Here is a 13,937-nt window from a genome sequence, read left to right as displayed (position 1 = left end):
CTTTTATTGCGATAGCAATTATATGGACACTCAAAAGCAGATTTCTGCCGTCGGCGTCGCCGTCGCCGTCGGCGTCGCCGTCGCCGTCGCCGTGAGGTTCCGTATGACGTCATTTGGAGATGAAATCGTCGCCGCGCGCCGAACGCTGTATGTGCGAGTGAAAGGGCGCGAGGGGCGCGTCTTTCACGGGGAGTGAACGCACGGCGGAGAACAAACGCGCGTTCTGCGCCGTGCTCGCTTAAGGGCTGCAGAAGTAGGCGTCTCTTTTCTCCTTTACAATCACCATATATGTAGAGCAAACGCGCCTTCTTCGGACGCGCGAGAGGCCGTGGGGGAGGGGGAGGGAAGGGAGGCGACGTTTAGCTGCGGCACCAAGTGCCTATTTATATCAGAGGCTCCAGCAACAGTCACCAACGCCGCACGCATTTTGAGCTAACGCGGGCAAAACGCCGATGGCGTCGACAACAGTTCTGCGTGTTGTTGCTACCAAAGCCGCTCACATTACTTCGTATGACATTGCTGTGTTGCTATCGCATTCATTGCTTCGCCCTTAGGGTGAAACTGTGACATTTTTTATTTGTACTCACTGCTGCGAGTATTATCTCGGTGTAATTACAATACACGACGACTTACAGCTGCTCCTGCGCAATCGATTGCAACGAGGGATAGCGTCATTGAGGTTTCTTCCTGGCCGTTGCATATGTAGAAAAATGTAAACAAGGTTCTTGAATGACAAAGATTCATCAAAATATTTGTCCTCAACTTACTCATTTCATGGTCTTTACGTTTTTCATATAAGCTGCATGCACTGCTTTGCTGGTTTCGAACTGATATTGACCCTTTTTGCGGTGATCCCGTGGGCGCTGCCATATTTGATCACGTGGTGACGCGTCCATTGCTTGCCTCAACTGCTTCCGTTGCCTCCTTGTTTACAATGGAAGTGTAGGACGCCGCCACGGCTTAGAAAACCTCTGTTTTCGGAGATATCGTAGACGGTGACTAGGTGGATGACACGAAGCTTTGATCACAGCTTCAGAGAACATGCAAAAGCGCTTTCGGAGCTGATTGAGCTATGTCCAAACGGCGCAGGCAGTTTATATGGTGCTTCTTCTAAAAGCGGGGCTAAATATGCATTCCAAGATTTGCGATTATGAATTCAGTCAGGATTAGTGTGTTTTGCTCTTTGTTCTTTATTCAGCAAATATTTTGAAGCAGTGGCTTGTCAGTTTCTGACTCAGTGAAGTTCCTCGGTGCGGCCACTATCTGATTATTTTCTGCCTAATCACTGGCGGGTGTGCTCAGTTCCGAATCCGATAGATTTGTTCTTGCTGCGCACAAGGCTTGAAACGTAGCTGTTTTGTACATTGTAATACCTTGTAGCAAATATATATTACAGCTAGTAACTTGCTTACTCTTGTGTACCGTCACGAAACATTCAGCTTCGACCATTGGTGCGCCATAGGTGTAGTCCGTCATTTATTGTGCGTATACAGTGCGCATATATTCAAGTGTGCGTCCATTCACTTATTCTTGATACGTCGGCGATAGAGTGGGCGTAAGGTTTCCTGCCATTTGGACAGATGTGTATAGATAACGTGCGCGAAACTTACTATGACACAGGAAGCGGCGCTACTCCCTTTGTCATTGTTTAACGAGTGGTACTCACTGTTGCCGACGTTCTGGGGATGAAGCCCTTTCTTTGAAGGTTAGCGATACAAGGCTGGCGGATGAGCAAATTTCTGTATCCTCTAGGAAAGCCGTACATCAGGAAGTGCCGGTAACACGTTCGGACAGTTGCAGCAGCGGTCCGCGAACTTCGCCACACAGATTCATTCTATTCCTTAACATGCCACTCACTATTTTTGCATCCAACTACTGCACACGTCTTCAATCCACATGATTCAATCTAGCATGATTGGAGCACAGTGTGTTAGCGAAAACTCAGTTGCATTTCCGACAGGCTGCTGATCGCACAGAAGCAAGGCAGAAGCGGTAATGGTTTCGTATTCGTGCGCGGTCGCTGAGGAGAGGTATGGCGCGCCGCCGTGAGCGCCATCTCGTTTCTCTAAAACAAACTGCTCCGCGAAAAGGGTCAATAGTTCTAAAGTTCATGTCATGGTTTCTTTACTTATTAATTACACAAAAAAAACACGGAAGCATTAATATCAGTTATTTTTGCCACAATTTTTGGGGCATACGAATATATTCTGTTATGAAAACATACATATTTTAATGGACAGTGCATAGCGTTCAATAATTCGTTTGCAGCATCTAATATACAATGAAATTTGCAATGCAGTTATTCATGCATTTGATCCCTCGACAAATTCTATAAGGAGGAGGCGGCGCTGCAACCTGAGCCCCCCCCCCCCCCCCCCCCCCCCGAACAACATTTCTGGCTACGCCACTGGAGCGACTGTACCACTTGTTCCTGGCAGAGTTGTCGGCGCTGTTAGACTCGGCGGTGGGTGAAACGCGACAGGTATTTCCATCAACACGGCTAACGTTCATCGGCATGTGAGGTGTTGAGGGCCACGAGTTGTGACAGGATCGGGCGACATGACCAATGCGACGACCGGTGAAACACATCGGCTGGTCGCCCACAGTTCTCCACTCAGTCGGGTTGCGATAACGCGTACAGAAGGGTCGGGGGGGGGGGGGGGGAGCGAAAATAGTAGAAGCGCGTTCGTTGACTCGGGGGTTGGCGACAGCTCATACAGAAAGTAGACCAATGTTTTCAAGTTCCTGGCGAACGATGGCTTGTACGAGGGGAACTGAAAGGGGTAGCATCAGGGCTACGCGAACAGAGAGATGCGGGCGCCATCGCTTCCAGTTCACGTCAAACGATTCGCACTACGTCCTCTCATGGCGACGCATGCTGCTGTGCGGGCGTTTGCCACGTTACCCGACAGATACTGCCGCAACGTCGACGTTGCGGCAGTTGCGGCAGTATCGGGAAGTCTGGCGAATGGTTGCAGGACGCGTCGGCTTTGGCCTGCTCGAATTGTCGGCACTCTTTGATGATAGGAACAACTGTAGAGCAGCTTTTGCACCTGAGCAGATTAAAGGCGTTGCCAGCGATTCCCTTCAGCACGTGCCCGACCTTCTCAGCTTCTGTCATATCGCGATCGGCTTTACGACAAAGCGCCTGCACTTCCTGGATGTACGAGACAAAGGACTCCGTGGGGGATTGGGCACGGGAGGCCAGTTACTGTTTTGCGGCAATTTTACGGCCGGCTGGTTTGCCAAACAACTCCTTTAACTTCTCTTTGCATTGGTCCTAGCTGGTTAGCTTCTCTTCGTGGTTTTCGTACCACACATTTGCAGTGCCTCTTAGGTACAGCAACAGGTTAGCTAGCAAAGGCGTAGGGTCTCATCTCTTGAGTCCACTCATGCCAACCACTCTTCAACGTACATAGCCACCCACTCTTCAACGTCGGCGCCATCGGTCCCGAAGGATGTTCTGGGATCCTTGGGTTGCACAAACACAACCGATGGGGACACAGACGTAGCTGGCGACGGTGACTTTGGAGGCAGCAACGACGTTGATCCCGCGTGTCATGGTGGGGACGGTGATGCGACGTAGAGCACTGCACGGGCCGATTTTTGCAGCCCGGGCCCGGCCCGGGCCCGTTTTTACATTGGGCGGCCCGCCCGAGCCCGATCAAAACTTTTATGGCGAGACCCGGGCCCGGCCCGGGCCCGGAAATAATCTACGTTACCCGCCCGGCCCGGCCCGCCACCCCTTTACCTTAAGCCCGAGCCCGGCCCGAGCCCGGCCGAGCCCGGCTCGAGCCCGGCTCGAAACCGGCCCGAACCCGGCCCGAGACCGAAAAATACATGTTTTTCAGAGTTAAGAAGCCCGAGAATAACTCGCAGAAAGCCCGAGCCCGGCCCGGGCCCGCGTCAAAAAACCCGAGCCCGGCCCGGGCCCGGGTCAAAAAGCACACGCCGTGCCCGAGCCCGGCCCGAGCCCGTGAAAAAACTGCTCTACCCGGCCCGGCCCGGGCTTTCGGGTAAGCCCGAGCCCGTGCAGTGCTCTAATGCGACGTCCACTGCGGAGCTCCGGACCCAGCACGTCCCCCCAGTATGTTACGGGACGGGATGTTGGGAGTGTAGACAATGTATTTACAATATATATATATATATATATATATATATATATATATATATATATATATAAGCAGAATTAATGTGGTCAAGAAGGCTGACCAGCAACAACACATAGCAGCCAGCGTCTCACGATCTTCTCCTTTCTCTCTCTTCTTTTATCCTTCCGTAACAATATGCACAGAAATCGTGGAATTAAAGCGCCAAGAAAAATCGCTCGAGTAGCTGGACATAATTTTTAAGGCAACAGTATCCTGAAATTTAGTTCATTGAAACAAGCTTACTTGTAAAACATACAACACAATGCACCGTTTTCTAATTGACTTCATGTAGCGCCTTAGAAAATGTACAACATGCTCAAAACACATGCACTCACCTTTGTACGATCGGCGTTCCTGTGTTACCGAGTTCATCCCAAACCGAAGATGGTTGTCGCCAGCGCCAACTTTCTTTAATCTGTTGCCCTTTGGCTATAATTAGCTATCACTCGCAAACATCCGTGGCAAAATTGCTGCGTTTTTTAAGATGTAGGATTAGCAGTAGGAATGACGACCGCAAGGGAGCATTCCTCACGATAGCTGTGCGCCGACAAGAACGGGCAAGACTGCAAGCACTCACGCCACCTAGTCGGTATGCTAGCCATGCATAGAAGGAAAGGGTGCGAGGAAATGTTGAATCGAGAAAACGGCGTAAACGTTACACTCTCCACGGCTATCCTCGGGCGGCAGGGACGGAGAGCGACAAGACAGACAATACTGCCTCCCCCCCCCCCCCCCCGCACACTCCGCCAGGATGCCTGCGCGGCCTATTCTACTTAGCAGCATGGAGCTGCCTGAGCGCTTCACTCATGAGCGCTGACTAGGTTTACGTGGGTGTGTGAGGGAGGGGGGGGGGGCGTGGCAAGGTTGAAGGACAGAAAAGAAGGCACAAAAGAAAGCGAAAAAACAATCATATGCCAAAGACAGGCAAGGACGAGAGGGTATCGACACGGACAAGCGCTAACTTTTAAACAAAATTTTCTTTCCGTCAGAGGCATCCATATAAGGAGTTTACCACACATGCGCAACATAAACCCATTGAAATATAAGCATGATTATTACTTCACCGCAACATTCCGCGCATGAACCTATCTTCGCTGCTAAAAAAGAAATAGAAGTTTCACTAACACACGCGTTCCATCTCGAGGCAATATAAAACGGTTCCATCAGCTATATAGCAGTGTAATTCTTGATTCTGCCGAGAATCTTGATCCTCCAAAGCCGCGGAAAGCACATACAAAATCTAAAATGCGCAGGCACACGCGCAATACCGTTGTGTCTTATCGAAAGCTGATGTTCCATTGCACGATCAGTGAATCAGCGGCTAGTTTGCCCGATATACGACTTCCCCTGCTTGCTACGGTGTGCATTGGCTTTACTCATAGGGAGGCGCATTTCGGTGTTCACGGAATGCAAAAACGCCTTTGTACCATGCATAGGCTGCACGGGAAAAACCCACAGGTGGTTACGATATATCCTAATCCACTACGACTTGCCTCATAATCATATTGTGGTTTAGGAACCTAAAGCCCTAGATTTTAAGTTTGTATTGATTTTTTAAACGTCAGTTAAGCTTAGCAAGTCATACAAAAATACATTTACAAAATCAGGAACAAAAAAGTTGCAGTGCTTAGCTCGGCTATGCCAGGATATACGTAGGGTTAGAAAAGGTTCAGCTGATTATTCTTAGCTTTCCTGGTTGTCTCCTACGCTCAACCGCTAATTGCCAGGCAACTACTTCGGGATCCGATGAGTCAAGCTTCTCCGTTCTTCTGCGCTGTTGAGCAGCATTTGCGCTTTCCTTCTCCATGGCTATACCACACTGGCAAACGCCAGTCAGAAGCGCAGCGGCTCCAGCGCAGTGTCAGACGGCGACTGCACAGCGAGCGCGCGCCGGCGCCAGTGCGTCTACCACGGCTACGACGTCACTCCTCTGGAATGCGCAGACCGGCGGCGGTGAGTCGCGCGCGACGGCGGCGGAGTGCGCGAGAGGTGCCGGCTCCGGTGGCTCCGGTGCGCATGCCGTGTGACATCACTGATCCTTGCGCATGCGCAGCACGGCTCTTGATGTGCCGCGCGAAACGGGCTTGGCTAGGCCAGTGTAGCTTTACGCTACAAAAGTTTCCTTACTACAAGCCCTGTGTTGTTCCAAGAAAGCCAACTGTGGTATCAGGTCGCGCACGTGCGAGGCGGCCGAGACGTGCGAGGCGGCCGAACGCGAGACCTACGTGGTGAGGCCTACCCGCCGTGGCGCTGAGCGCCGTAGAGACAAGAGACGACTTCTTCCTTTGGGGGCCAGACGACGACTGCATTAGTTTATTTGGAGAGCTGGAAAGGATCAGCGCGAGCTGATTACAACATTAGGCGCGGCTGGGTGCCAGTGGTCAGGATCAATTCGAAACCGATATAAGGCAGAACACAACACCAACTTCGTAACCCATGTTGGCAAATACACAGGAATATCGGTCCAATAATCCCGGCCTTGTTGAACAGCAGCGCTAATATTTTTTGCTGCATGTGCAAAGAGGGCCAGCGTTGGATGTCTATCAGAGTGGCCCAGCCGATATTCGATCCACGCTGTTAATCTTATTCCATGATTGGGCCAGGAATCAGAACAGCACAGCCCATATTGGAACTATGCTGTTAATCTTAGGCCATTATTCGGCCAGGAACTGCCAATACGTATCGAACGTTGGCCCGAGCTGACGTGCCTCCCTCTCAGCATAAAAAAGAGCTTGGGTCACATCATTACACCGATTAGCTCTGAAAGTTTTAATAACCTTATTTACTGAAAGCAATAATGTATGTCTGTATTAGCACTTAGTATGTACGTCCTTGTGTGCTTATTTATTTCGCATTATTCGATTGAATTGATTTATTGATTTGTGTTTATTCGTAGAACATGCAGCATGTGGCCTTTTGCTGCTGTTCTACTGTATATTGATTGTTTGATCATGTTTACGGATTGTACTTCATTGCTGGAACATTTGTTATATATCACCCCATGTCATCATCCCTTGATTATGGATAAATTTATTGTTTGTGGAGAAGCCGGCGACACAACAGTTTCCAACATTTGATCCAAATAAATCATTCACTCTGCGTGAGTTTGGGCATGAGAACTGTTGTTCGAACAAAAATACGCTGTGCGCTTATTGGAATTTTAGAATGCTGTTGAGGCAATAGCCGGTACAACCACGCCGCTGTACGGGTAAAGTGCATACATGTACATATCCAAAGCAGGTCGTTGCGGTACTTCTGTTTTACCTGGCCGCGTAATAATGGCAGTGTGGGCCTCGGCTTTCTCTCTGGTATTTCGTGCCGAGTAACGAGCACGTGCTATGTACTACGTGCCGACAAAAAAAATATGCGAGCACAAAAAGAGTCGTCTGCTTTCGCACTGTTTCACGTTTGAAGTTGTCACAATGGTCGACTCCCAGCGAAGACGTCCTAGCGGTCAAGTATCCATCCTTGTGCAACGAGCGTCGTTGCACGAGCATTTTTTGCACGTGCTCCAGAAAACAAAGTTTGAAGCTAGTCAAGAAGATTTTTGCGCTTCTCCGAAAAGACGTAATGCACAGAAATGACGGCTTTTTTAAAGCGAAGCGCTCTAGGCAAACTCTCCCCGACAGTGCTGATCGTGGCTGCTTCCGAGGGCTGCCGCTTATGTCTTGCTCACTAAGGTCCCACACCAGATGTCAATCTTATAATGAATCGGCTTATATTGCGCACCATCTGAACCATTACCCCAGCATACGTGTGCCATTGGCCGGCTCTGTTTCATACGAAACCTTGCAGTGAGAAATCAAACGGCAACTAAATATCCTCAGTGTAATTCATATATGCCTTCAAGCACATAATTCGTTCAATAAAGCGATGCTTCTTATGCCTTGTTCGCCGAGGTTTGGCGCGTCTGCTCGGTTGGCTTTTTCCCCAATAAAGTGGACCGTCCTGTGAGATAGTGCGACGGTGAATTGTCACCGGGTTGATTCGGTAGATGGCGCGATGAAACGTGGGCCAATTCCGAAGACTAATCCGCGGCTGCGTAGATCGCATGAGTCGCCATGCCATGGTGGTGGTTTCCCTGTCTTGCTAATTTCTAGGTCAGGCACTTAGTTGCTATGCTGAAAAATACATTGCCGAAGATTAACAGATTTATAGCATTTAATTAACCGCTTCATATATTCGAAATTGTGCGTTGGATCTGGATAACCTTGCTTGTTCGTTTAGGCAGATCGTTCTTGCAACGCTTGCGTAATTACCCATACAATAAAGATTTCGTGTTAGAAAAACGTTTGCCGGGCAGACACGGACGTTAGAAAAACGTTTGCCGGGCAGACACGGACACAAGAGGGAAAAAGCGTTTGTGTTGTCCGTTTCCATCTTCTTGAGTTCCTTGTCTGCACGCCTAATTTTTTCCAACGTGATAATAATAATAGTAATAACTGTTGATTCACAAATAATATCGTTCGATGCTAAGCGTTCTTTCGTGCTGTTTTGTCTCAACGTACTGGGAAGAAGCTTTATGATTTTTAAACCGTAATTCTTGTTCTAATCTCATACGAAGTCAATTGAAGTGTGGAAGCTTTCGATATTATAGCATAATATTCGAAGAGTCAGTTAATCAGACTTCATGAAATTGCGGAATGCAAGCTTCTTCTCTTAGAGGAAATGTAACTCTTCGCATCAGCCCCGTCTGGCAAGCAAAAAAGTGTCGTTCCGCAAGACTTGACGATGGATCAAACGAAGGTGGCAAATTACGTAGAAAGGAGTGGGAAACAACATGGTCTCTACATAGAAGTAATCGTATGTATTTTTGATCGCTTGGCATCGCCTGGCATGAAGCTCTTCGGAAAGTTCTCTGCGAACAAGTTTAATACAGTGTTCAATGTCTGCACATGCATGATACTATGCTAACGATTCTTGCTCGATTCTGCTGGCAAGTTCAAGGCAGCGCAGAATACGATTCCGGCAGCGAAAGAACGCTGGCCCATATCGACGGAATGTTAGAACCTGTGGTGAACTTCGGAATATAGAATCCGGCCGGATCAATCAGTCTGTGTGGTAGTTTAACCTCGCAATCGGCAAGTCGGGCGCTGGTGTACTGCATGGTCGCCCACGCGGTTCGGTCAGAGCCGCTACATTCTACTAGAACGCGAATCCAAGATTGCTTTCGATCCTTACTGACGAGCACGAGAAGCGCTAAACGCGGCCCCAACGAACAATTGCCGAGCTTGCAGTGGGGGCCGATTATGTGTGGCACTGCGCAAGTGCGGCTTCCGCGCTAACCGGAATCGTCGAAGTGGAGGTGCGGCAGACGTGACGGCACTCACCTTCTACGGCCGCATTCCGGTTGCGGAAAGAGTCGTCCGTCGTGGTGACGTCGTGCGCAGAGCTGACGACGGCGGCGGCGCACACTAACAACAGCCCTGCTCGCGACGTGGCCATGATCCTGCTTGCTCGACTCGCCGCCCGCGACTGCTTCGAGTTTGAGCTTCCGTCGGTGCGCGCGCGACCGAACGGGCTGCCGGAGCTGGGCGCACGCGGCTCCCGAGTGCCGGGCGGCTGCGGCGTGCGGACCTCGGCTACTGCAGGCGAGGAGGCCCTCACGGAGAGGGCGCTGGCAGCGGCAGCCCCGCGACACGTGTAGCTGCCACAGAGAGAAAGAAATTCAACAAAATTCAACAGTTCAACGCGGCAAAAACTGGCAACAGGAAATACAGCACGCTAGTAATAATGCCATCCCTTAGCTGGCGCGAGCATAGAAAAAAAATGTGAAATGAAGTTAAGAGACATTGTTCTATCTTTTTTTTTTCTCAATAGAACTAAGAAGGTTTGCGTATAAATGAAGTTAAACTTTGCGACTTTTTTCTTGCGTTACCTAGCGATAGACCAACTAGGCACGCCAGATGCGCCAGATGCATGCGTCATGCGCCAGACACGCCAGCAAAGCGAGTGAGGCCGGCTGCGCATGTAAGGGTTTGCCTGGTCGGTGACCCGTCTGTCTTTTTCTTTTTTTACAGCGTAAGCTGTTATGGGCTCATTCCACAGAGTTAATATAACTGACTCTAGAAGCAAAGCTGGGCCGAAGAAGGAGGGACCGCTAGGGCGCCGGCTTCTTGTCGGCGCCATCTTGTAACTTGTCAATGTGGCCAGCGCAATTATTTTTGAGAGATGAAAACAAGTATAGGTCGCCTTATGCTGTGTCATAAAAAACAAATACCTGATGGCGTTATGAAGGTGATGTGTGAATATTAAGCTTACAGGAAGGGCTTGCTAACGTAATTTATGCAATTCACGATGTACTCATTCATTCAATAACGCGAGTTTCGGTTGCGGATAGTTTTTATTTGTGTTTTCGGATGCGTGGTAGTTCCTTTATGGGTGTTCTGTGGTTTCGTTTGGTATAGTTTAGCTCTGATATGTGATCGCGCGACAGCATCGGTTGACGTGATGGCACCTTCGTGCCTTTTTTGCAAGACTAAAGCTCAAAAGGCTCTGGTATTTGCCTTCACAGGTAAGTAAACGTGTCTGACTTGTTCAGAACATCACGCGAGTCGACAGCTTTCGTGATTCATCGCAATCGTTCGAGAAGCATCATAGTAGCGCATTTTTTACCTATTGATCGTCAAGTGACACTTGTGCCAGCAGACAGGGAAGCCTTAACAGCTATACGGTATTTTCCCTAGTGCGTGACCGTTGAAAACCACATACCGCCGGAAATATTAATAGGATCATCCTTGGGTTGCGTAAATGCCAGCTCTACGGCCAACACCTCCCACACCCACGCGCACACGGCGGCACATGCACTACAAGCTGTAAGTTGCCAGATTAAAACTGATTACTATCGCCAAGTCTAGCAAGCGTTTCAGGAGCTGCCAAAATCATAGTATCATAATGGCGGTGCTCTTGCGGTGACCGATTTCAGTGCATGGGCCCTATGGGCAGCTTGTCCTCTAGAGTCAGTATATTAACTCTGTGGCTCATTCCAATAGCCGTTTCGGGTCGCGATGATGCCGCCGCCGGCGTCCTCCGCGTAACCGTTATCGCCAGAAACGCGACAAAGGTAACCGATTCCCGCCGCGATCGAACCAGCACCCGCTGCGTGGGAGCCGGATACTCTACCACTGAGCCACGCAAGCGCTTGCTATCGGGCCGTCCAAAATACCCTATTTTTGTGTATTTTTATTAGTATACCCTATTTTTGAGACGACTCGAGCCTCCGCCAGTATGGTGGCGCCATCTAGGTAAGTTGCCTGCAAACGCAGCGTTGGCAGACGCAGACGACAAACGTTACTAGACGACGATATGCGATTCAGACGAGGCGCGTAATCAACGCGCTCCCGAGCTGCAGAGCCTCCGCCAGTATGGTGGCGCCATACAGTTGATGTACCTGCAAATGCGGCGCACCCGACATGTAAGTCGACGCCGGGCGGACAGTTCAGATCGTTATCGTCAAAACGAGGCGAACAGACTGCCGCGAAGACCCTATTGTTCGTGGTGCCCAAATTGGAGCTACTCTTGAGCCGCTCCACCAGCTTGCGCTTTGACTGTGCTCCTTGTGCCGCGCAGGCCTGTGACTTTTTTTTAAATGTAGCCTTGTTTGCTGGGCTCCTACTGAATTCTTGCGTTCCTTCTACACTTCCACATGGCACCACTGCACTATTGGACTACGCCGTGACTGCCGAAACTGCGCCGTGCCAACAAAATGGCCGAGACGCCGCGAAGACTAAAAAGACGTCAAAAATGCTCTGATTGACGCCACATTTCTCGGAGAGGTTCCTGGAAACTATGGGCTCAGAGACGTGGCATCAGAGCCAGTGGCAAGCTGACGCTGTCAGAGACGACACGGGGTTCAAGAGCCATTACTGCCCGAAGCCCCAGGCCAACTGAACGCCGCTCCTCGCGCTCCGGCCCCAAGCTGACTGCGTGTGGCATGTGCGCATGAGCCAGGCCCAGATGGTGATGATGACGGCACAGCAGCGCAGCCATGCAGCCGGCATGCTTATACTGCCCTCTCCCCTGAGGATCACAGATGCATGTCGAGGAGGTCCTCCATGGGCGCTTGTGGCTCAGGGGGAGCAAGGGCCTCCACACCCGGGGGATGCTCCTGGTGAGCTCCAAAGGCATCCTCTCGAAGAAGGCGTGGTCGCAAGGACCGGAGGAGAGCAACAGCGGCCTCCACAGTGCCTGGAACGGGCGGCTGAAGGCCAGGATTGCAAAGCGCAGAGGCGGCGAGCCTGGCCTGGTGGAGATACTCCGCTTGATGAACACACCAGAATATTTCTGCAACGCGGCATAAGGGGCAGACTATGCGGGCTTCCCCTAGCGTGCAGAAAGGAGGCTGCTCGGAGGGATATCTCTCTGTGAGGAGAAGGCCCCGGAACGGCTCTGGAACCAGCTCTGGCGCGTCCCCGATGAGTGGCCGTGGCTGCAACTCCCAAGGCAGCCGCGCGACCCGACCGACGGAGCTGTTCATACGATCAAGGCCCGGCCAGGTTGCGATGGTGTGGCGGCCACCTGGCAGTGTACGGCGAGAAGGATAGGGGTAGTACCGGTTGTGGGTCCGTGGACACTGGCGGCACTGGCGTTCAGAATATGGGCAGTGCGTTGCATGAAATTTCTGGCGTGGCAATGCTATTAGGAAACTTCATATGTCGACCTTGACATCTTGCAGGTTCAGTGTTGAATAAGCCAGCAGAGGGGGTCACGAGAATACCGTGAAACGTAAGAATGAATCGAAATATTATAGTGCTTGAGCTCCGAGACATGTACTGGTGCGACTAAGGTGCCGGTTGTGGTGTCTCCATGCTTGCGTGAAATAACAAATGGACCATGCCATCGAGGTGCTAAAGCCATCGAAATGTTGCTACACGCGTATGGTATTTGATTGTTTGAACGAGGCGCGCAGCCGCCATCACTCGAGAAAAGAAGAGGAAGAAGGAGCTGGGCTCACGCTGTGAATCTAACCGGTCAGCGCTTCAACCGCTGTTGTAAATACAACCTGTAAATAGTTGGTAGTCTTACTGACTCGTCCTTCGCGTAACATTCTGGTGGAGGTGGAACGTTCCCCGTCCTCGCCACGAAGCTCCGAAGCGGCCGCACCATCGTCTTCTCAGCCATGGCTTCCGATGGAAACAACTCGTCGTCACCTACACCTGCGGCGCCAACCACAACATACGTTACGGTTCCTAGTCTCCGTGATCTTGGGACATTCTCCGCCCAAAATGACGTTGACGTCGACGACTGGCTCAGCATGTATGAGCGTGTTAGCCGAAGCCACCACTGGGACCCTAGCATCATGCTTGCCAATGTGATCTTTTATCTGGACGGAACACCGCGTGTCTGGTTTCGAACCCATGAGGTTGAGCTGTCCAGCTGGCACACTTTCAAAGAGAGGCTTCGCGACCTATTCGGTAACCCGTCAGGTCGCCAACAGGCTGCGCGAAAACAGCTTGCTTCCCGTGTCCAGTCGTCGACAGAATCGTGTCTCCTACATACAGGAAGTGCTCGCGCTTTGCCGGAAAGTCGACGAGCACATGACTGAGGTTGACAAAGTGGGCCATATCCTAAAAGGCATCACGGACGACGCCTTCAATTTGCTCGTCTATAACGACGTTTCTACTGTCGAAGCCATCGTCAAAGAATGCCGCCGCTTCGAGGTAGCAAAAGCCGCCGCGTCGTCCCACAGTTTTCCCGGCTCCCAAACACGCCTCCCAAAACACTCTTGCTCCGCTCTTCCTGCCACACGACCATTTCAAGAGAACGTCACGCGTATCGTTCGCCGTG

The 13,937-nt window shown here is 50.8% G+C and overlaps 1 protein-coding gene across 1 annotated transcript in view; it reads right to left on the bottom strand.

The window, feature by feature from the left end:
• Positions 1-9,704, bottom strand: part of LOC119441376 (alkaline phosphatase, tissue-nonspecific isozyme) — a 123,485-nt gene extending 113,781 nt beyond the window's left edge. The window contains exon 1 of the mRNA XM_037705987.2: positions 9,482-9,704. The gene's annotated coding sequence lies outside the window, so the exon portion shown is untranslated. The remainder of the gene's footprint in view (positions 1-9,481) is intronic.
• Positions 9,705-13,937: the final 4,233 nt, after the last annotated feature.

The sequence above is a fragment of the Dermacentor silvarum genome, chromosome 2, assembly GCF_013339745.2.
Source record: "Dermacentor silvarum isolate Dsil-2018 chromosome 2, BIME_Dsil_1.4, whole genome shotgun sequence".
NCBI classification, from domain to species: domain Eukaryota; kingdom Metazoa; phylum Arthropoda; class Arachnida; order Ixodida; family Ixodidae; genus Dermacentor; species Dermacentor silvarum.
The sequence above is the reverse complement of the archived record's forward strand: the minus strand, read 5'-3'. Positions and strand labels throughout refer to the sequence as shown.